Below are 6000 nucleotides of genomic sequence, written 5' to 3'. Positions count from 1 at the left end.
TCAGATATGTGGGAGTGGTTAAGAGAAGGGGCGGGGCCAGCTTCACTAGTACCGCCCATTAATCGGTTCCACTGTAAAGTTCATACTGCTGCAGGAAACCCGCAAACAACATTCCTTTCAAGTTTCACTTATATGAGCCCGAGCATTTCCCTGTAATTAACTTTATATGCCCGCTATGTAATCATTTTTGATCATGGAGGAAGATGCACTCTTAAGAACAACGTGGATTTCATTTTAAACTGTAACATATCTTATCTGGGATAAGAGGCCCCTCCTGGATAAAGTTTTACAGAATATATAAATTACTTTTGATATAATTCTTATTAATTTATTCTTATTTATATTTCAAAGTGCTATTCATGTAAAATACTAAATCAACTATTATGTTTAAAATTTTATTTTGACAATTTAGTTGAACAACCGATGACAGACAAAGCAGAATCCCAGTAAAAGACAATTATCTGAAAGGTAAAATTATTCTATGACTTAAATACAGTAATATAAATATTTACACATTTAATTGCCATATTTTAATTGAAGATATGTCATAATAGAAACACTGTGAAATCAAATTGAATGATAACTGATTGAATAAGCCTATAGGTTTAATGAAAGTGAAGATCTGAAATGAATTCTAAAATGTACACCTAATTCATGGACATTTTAAATAATAACCCAATTAATTACAATAACAAGCAAGAACAAGCCACGTGGGGCCTTCTGTGCCAATTCTGGGGGAGGGGTCACTATTTTTGTCATAGATCACTAATTTCCAGAGACACAAAATTAGATCAATTAACCTCAAAACTGTTTTGGCTGACTAAATCTCACATATGTTGATATTCAGATGAAATGATGAAATTAAAAAATAGCGTAGCCATTCATCAGAAGTGCTGGGATGAAATTTTGTGCAATCTATGGTCATGCAGGAAAAAAAATTAAGGTGGCGGGGACAAGGGGTCATCTTTCTCCATGTTACCCTAATTTTTGGCAACAATTGGCTTGCAGCATTGAAGCACCTTTAAAAGAACACATACTGTACATAGCCTAAATGAATCAAACTAAATACATTCTCAGGAATATGCTAGTGTCATAACATCTCTTTGTGTTCTAAGCTCCCTTTCTGTAGGCTGTTAACATTAATCTTATGGTTCTTCTTTGGAACTCCTAAAAGGATTTAAAACCATGTGTGCCCAACAGAACTTGGATAAGCACCAAATGACGTCGCTTCAAGGCACATTCAGTTTACAGAAACAACACAGTTCCCAAGCCATGCAAAGAATGAATGAGATATAATCAGCAGTCTTAACAATGACAACATACCAAATAAGTCACCTTTACATTATATGTTTAGAACTGTGGTGTTATGCAACTCTTTGTTTTGCATAAAAATGTCACACTAAACTGAAAGTAGTAAAGCATTACACTCCTAATAATAAAGGGTCATAAGATTTCTCTCATTTTAATCTTGTTGTTTCTATTTAAAGGAATACTTAATAAGCTCATCCCATTACCCTCATTTTCATCTGAACTACTGCAGTCTGCCACAACCACCTTGTAATTCAGCCGAACGTTTTGTGTTTCCTTGGAAACTTGACCTATATAATTGTTTAATCCACTTCTTAGGAACTCAGATTCCTTGTCATATTCTTCCTCTCTCAACAGTGCTAAGACATGTGTAACCCGGGTGATCTAGGCTACTAGTAAAAGTGTTGAAAGTTATGTAAAAAAAAAAAAAAAAAAAAAAAAAAAGAGGGAAAATTAAGAACAAGAGGATAAGAGAGAAAAGCGAGTGCTTTAGAAGAGAAATTGTTTCGTCCTATCATTGATCGTGCTGCATTGATTGACACTCCAACGAGCCAATGGTAGCAGCTCACTGAGATGGCACCGGCGACTTCACCACTATCAGACATTGAGAGAGAGCGAGCGAGTCAGATGAAGCATGTACACACTGAGTGATTTCCAGATACTCCGTATAAAAAAAAAAGATCGTGATTGAGATAGAAAACTTGAATGCAATCAAGAGATTACATTTCTGAGTGAACTTTGAAGAGCTGATGCCGAAGTGAGAAGACGACGAGGCAGAGAATCGTGAATAAAGGCCAATGTAGATACACGGAGCACCAAAGCACCGCAAATTATCTTTTAAATAAGATGTGAAATTCTTGCCTTGGTGAGTTGTTTCAATATTCTACAAGAAAACTGTTGAAGACTTAGCGGCAAATCAGTAATGTGATATTAGCGTCATATAGGCCGTTTATGCATAGTGTATGAGCTGGTGCTAATTTGCATGTTGGGCTAAAGCTAATCACATGTGAAGATGTAAACGAGTCAATGAAGTGTGATGTGTTTGAATGGAAGATTAATTATTGTTCTGCCTTGTGTTTTGCAAGGCTGTTTTTTTTTTCCTCCTTTATGTGTTTTTCTGAGAAATTGTGAACACCATCCTGGACACGTGAGACGCATATAAGCGTATGTAAAAGGCGAGCCACCCGCGGAGACAATTTGATTGTTGAACCTTGATCTTAAATTCATCGGAACCGGTATGATGAATCTTTTCCTTTTGTTTTTGAACAAACAGGACTGAGACTTTGCATATTTTTTCCTCGAGCTTTGAACGGAGAGACATTGATTCTGAACTGAATAATTCTAAAGAGTCAACAAGTCTTTTGATCTGAGTAATTTGACTCTGAACTGACATTAACTGAATAAATCTAGTGAATCTTGAATATTTGATCCATTTGGCTGAAAAGACTGTTACATTCTAAAGGAAAAGAGTTATTTGAATTGAGTTGTAATATTTTGTTCTGAAAACATTGTTTATTGTTTCTTTCAATTTTATTGGGTTATAAACAAACTGAGTCTGTGGAGTTTTCCAATAAATGTATTTTATTATTTCATTTTCATGCAAAGTATATGACAATTGTTCTCAATTGAGTTGATTTGTTTGAGTTGATGAGCCCAACTTCCTGGAATTTCAAAAAGAGAATTGATTATAAGCATTGTTAAACATTGTATGTTGTTAAATTACAATATTGAGATTTACATACTCCAGACAAATTGCAATTGAGAGACTCTTCAATGAATGCAAGATTCCAACCAGTAAATGAAATTCTTGGTTTTCACCTACCTGCTGTGTTGCTTCCCTCTCTCCAGTAGCCGCTCCTTACCTTCTGATCAGTTGGCCCATATCGAACCATATTGAACCCTATACAAGTGTGACACATCAGACTCGACACGTGTTACGCGCTACACTTGCTTTCTTTCTTGTACTTGCTTTCCTCTTTTATTTGCCTGCCATGAGACAAATCACGCTCATTCTTGGCTGAAATTACAGGAGATGGTCTGTCACTCAGAAAAATCATCTGTCAAAACATGTTTCACTAATGCTGAAGAACCAAGACTCATTGCTACCGCATGATTGCTTTAAGAGAAGTTGATAAGCACCACTGATAAACTGATAAAAACAAATTATGTCCTTGCACTATTAGCAGTTATTAATGTGTTGTCAAGGTCTATTAGAGATTAAACAAAACATTTGTAAGTTAACATCTTGTATTACATGAGAAGATCACATACAGAGCGCTGACTCTTCTCGACTAATGCTGGTGTTTAAAGATGCAGATCCTGAATTCAGCTCCTCTCAGTGTTGTCAAGTCTGTGGTTTTCCCGTGGAATTGGGCTACTTTAACACTGTTGCCGCAGGTTGAAGTGACCCCAAATAACATGATTTTTAACCCCCGGAACGCGATTTTTACCGGGGGAACCCCCACCCCCCGAAACTCAATTGGGCTAGTTTTGAGTAGCAATTGGGTGAGTTTTGTTGTGAAAACCTGGCAACCCTGGCTCCTCTGGACATTTTCTAATAAGTCTATATTAAAATTCCATGGATTCCTTTTATTATTGCCTATTCAAAACAACTGCTCGGCAACTACTGGACACAAGTGTAACCCGGTTACTTTGCATGCAAGGCTCTTCATGTGGGTGTTTCAAGGTTAAAGGTCACCATTTGCTTTAAATGTCAGTAAAGTGCTAGCCAGATGAGAGTCCCTCGTTGTGTTCTGATGCAAGTAGATAATTTTTCATAATGCCAAAATATGTTTCCAAACAATATGAACCTTTGAATAATTTATATTTTTGTGAGTTCACCTTTTTGTATTTATGTCCCTTTTAAAGGGTTAGTTCACCCAAAAATGAAAATTCTGTCATTTATTACTTACCCTAATGTTAATCTTCGGAACACAAATTAAGATATTTTAGTTGAAATCCGATGGCTCAGTGAGGCCTCCATAGCCAGCAATGACATTTCCTCTCTCAAGATCCATAAAGGTACTAAAAACATATTTAAATCAGTTCATGTGAGTACAGTGGTTCAATATTAATATTATAAAGCGACGAGAATATTTTTGGAGCGCCAAAAAAACTAAATAACGACTTATTTAGTGATGGCCGATTTCAAAACAGTTTCAAGAAGCATCGGAGCACAATGAATCAGTGTATCGAATCAACTGTTCAGAGCGCCAAAGTCACGTGACTTCAGCCGTTGGCAGTTTGACACTCGATCCGAATCATGATTCGATACACTGATTCATTATGCTCCGAAGCTTCATGAAGCAGTGTTTTGAAATTTTGTTTTTTGGTGCACCAAAAATATTCTCGTTGCTTTATAATATTAATATTGAACCACTGTACTCACATGAACCGATTTAAATATGTTTTTAGTACCTTTATGGATCTTGAAAGAGGAAATGTCATTGCTCCCTATGAAGGCCTCACTGAGCCATCGGATTTCAACAGAAATATCTTAATTTGTGTTCCGAAGATTAATGAAGGTCTTACGGGTGTGGAATGGCATGAGGGTGAGTAATAAATGACAGAATTTTCATTTTTGGGTGAACTAACCCTTTAACAGGCCGGATTACATTTTACATTTAGCCATTTGTAGATGCTTTAATCCAAATGGACTCACATAGAGGAATACTACAACAAAAGCCATTTATTTATTTTCAGGTCCACCAGCTTGGGTCAAACAGCCAATGAGAGCAACTGGGGTTGATTACCCAGGCCATCTCCCCCTAGTGGCTGCACGCTGTAGGTGACATAAAAGGGCAGATTTTATTGACTTCAAACTCTATTTGCTATGTTAACCCTAATGGATCATGCAAAAGTGCTTACCTGGGCAATTATCTGAATTTGTATCTGAGCCAAGTACGAAAGCTAGAATATTCCAGGGGGTTACTGCATCACATCTGAGCAGGAAGTGTTTTTGTAACATGCGTAGCAAGTATTTGTTGCGCAATAGGTGCCCCAGAGGTCTTTCTTCAGTAGAAATTCACAATTTATACCTGAATCAGCAGAGCAGACCAGGGGCCTGTACCATGATGGTAGTTGAACAAACTCAGGGTTGTAGGATTAGTTTCGAGTTGACAAAACCAAACCACTCCTATCTGGCTTTGTTGGTACCATGATGCTGATCTTCAACTTTCTCTGTCAACTCAGGCTTTGATCCTGAGTTTGTGGAGCGTGTGCACATGAATCTGTGACATCAGTGCCAAACAGCCAATCACATATTGCAACAGAAACAAACTGTGATTCACTTCTCGCGAGAGAGCCAGCGTGATTCAAAACTTTTTTGCTGAAAATGAAGAATTTAAACGCATTTAAACTAATGGAAAATACTTGTCTGTGAAAAAGGACAAATAAAAGAAATCTTTCTCTAACAGTGCAAGTGAAAGTTGTGAAGTTAGTTTATATAGTTGATAATATATAGCAATAGAGAGTGACTCAAATATACAAGTTCACATGTAGTCATATTTAAAGAGTATATTTACTTATTTATATTACATATATATATATATATATATATATATATATATATATATATATATATATATATATATATATATATATATATATATATATATATATATATATATATATATATATATATATATATATATATATAATATATAAATATTCATTGAAACTAAATGGTTAATA

The sequence above is a fragment of the Megalobrama amblycephala genome, linkage group LG17, assembly GCF_018812025.1.
Source record: "Megalobrama amblycephala isolate DHTTF-2021 linkage group LG17, ASM1881202v1, whole genome shotgun sequence".
Classification (NCBI taxonomy): Eukaryota; Metazoa; Chordata; class Actinopteri; order Cypriniformes; family Xenocyprididae; genus Megalobrama; species Megalobrama amblycephala.
This window is presented reverse-complemented; position numbering follows the sequence as displayed.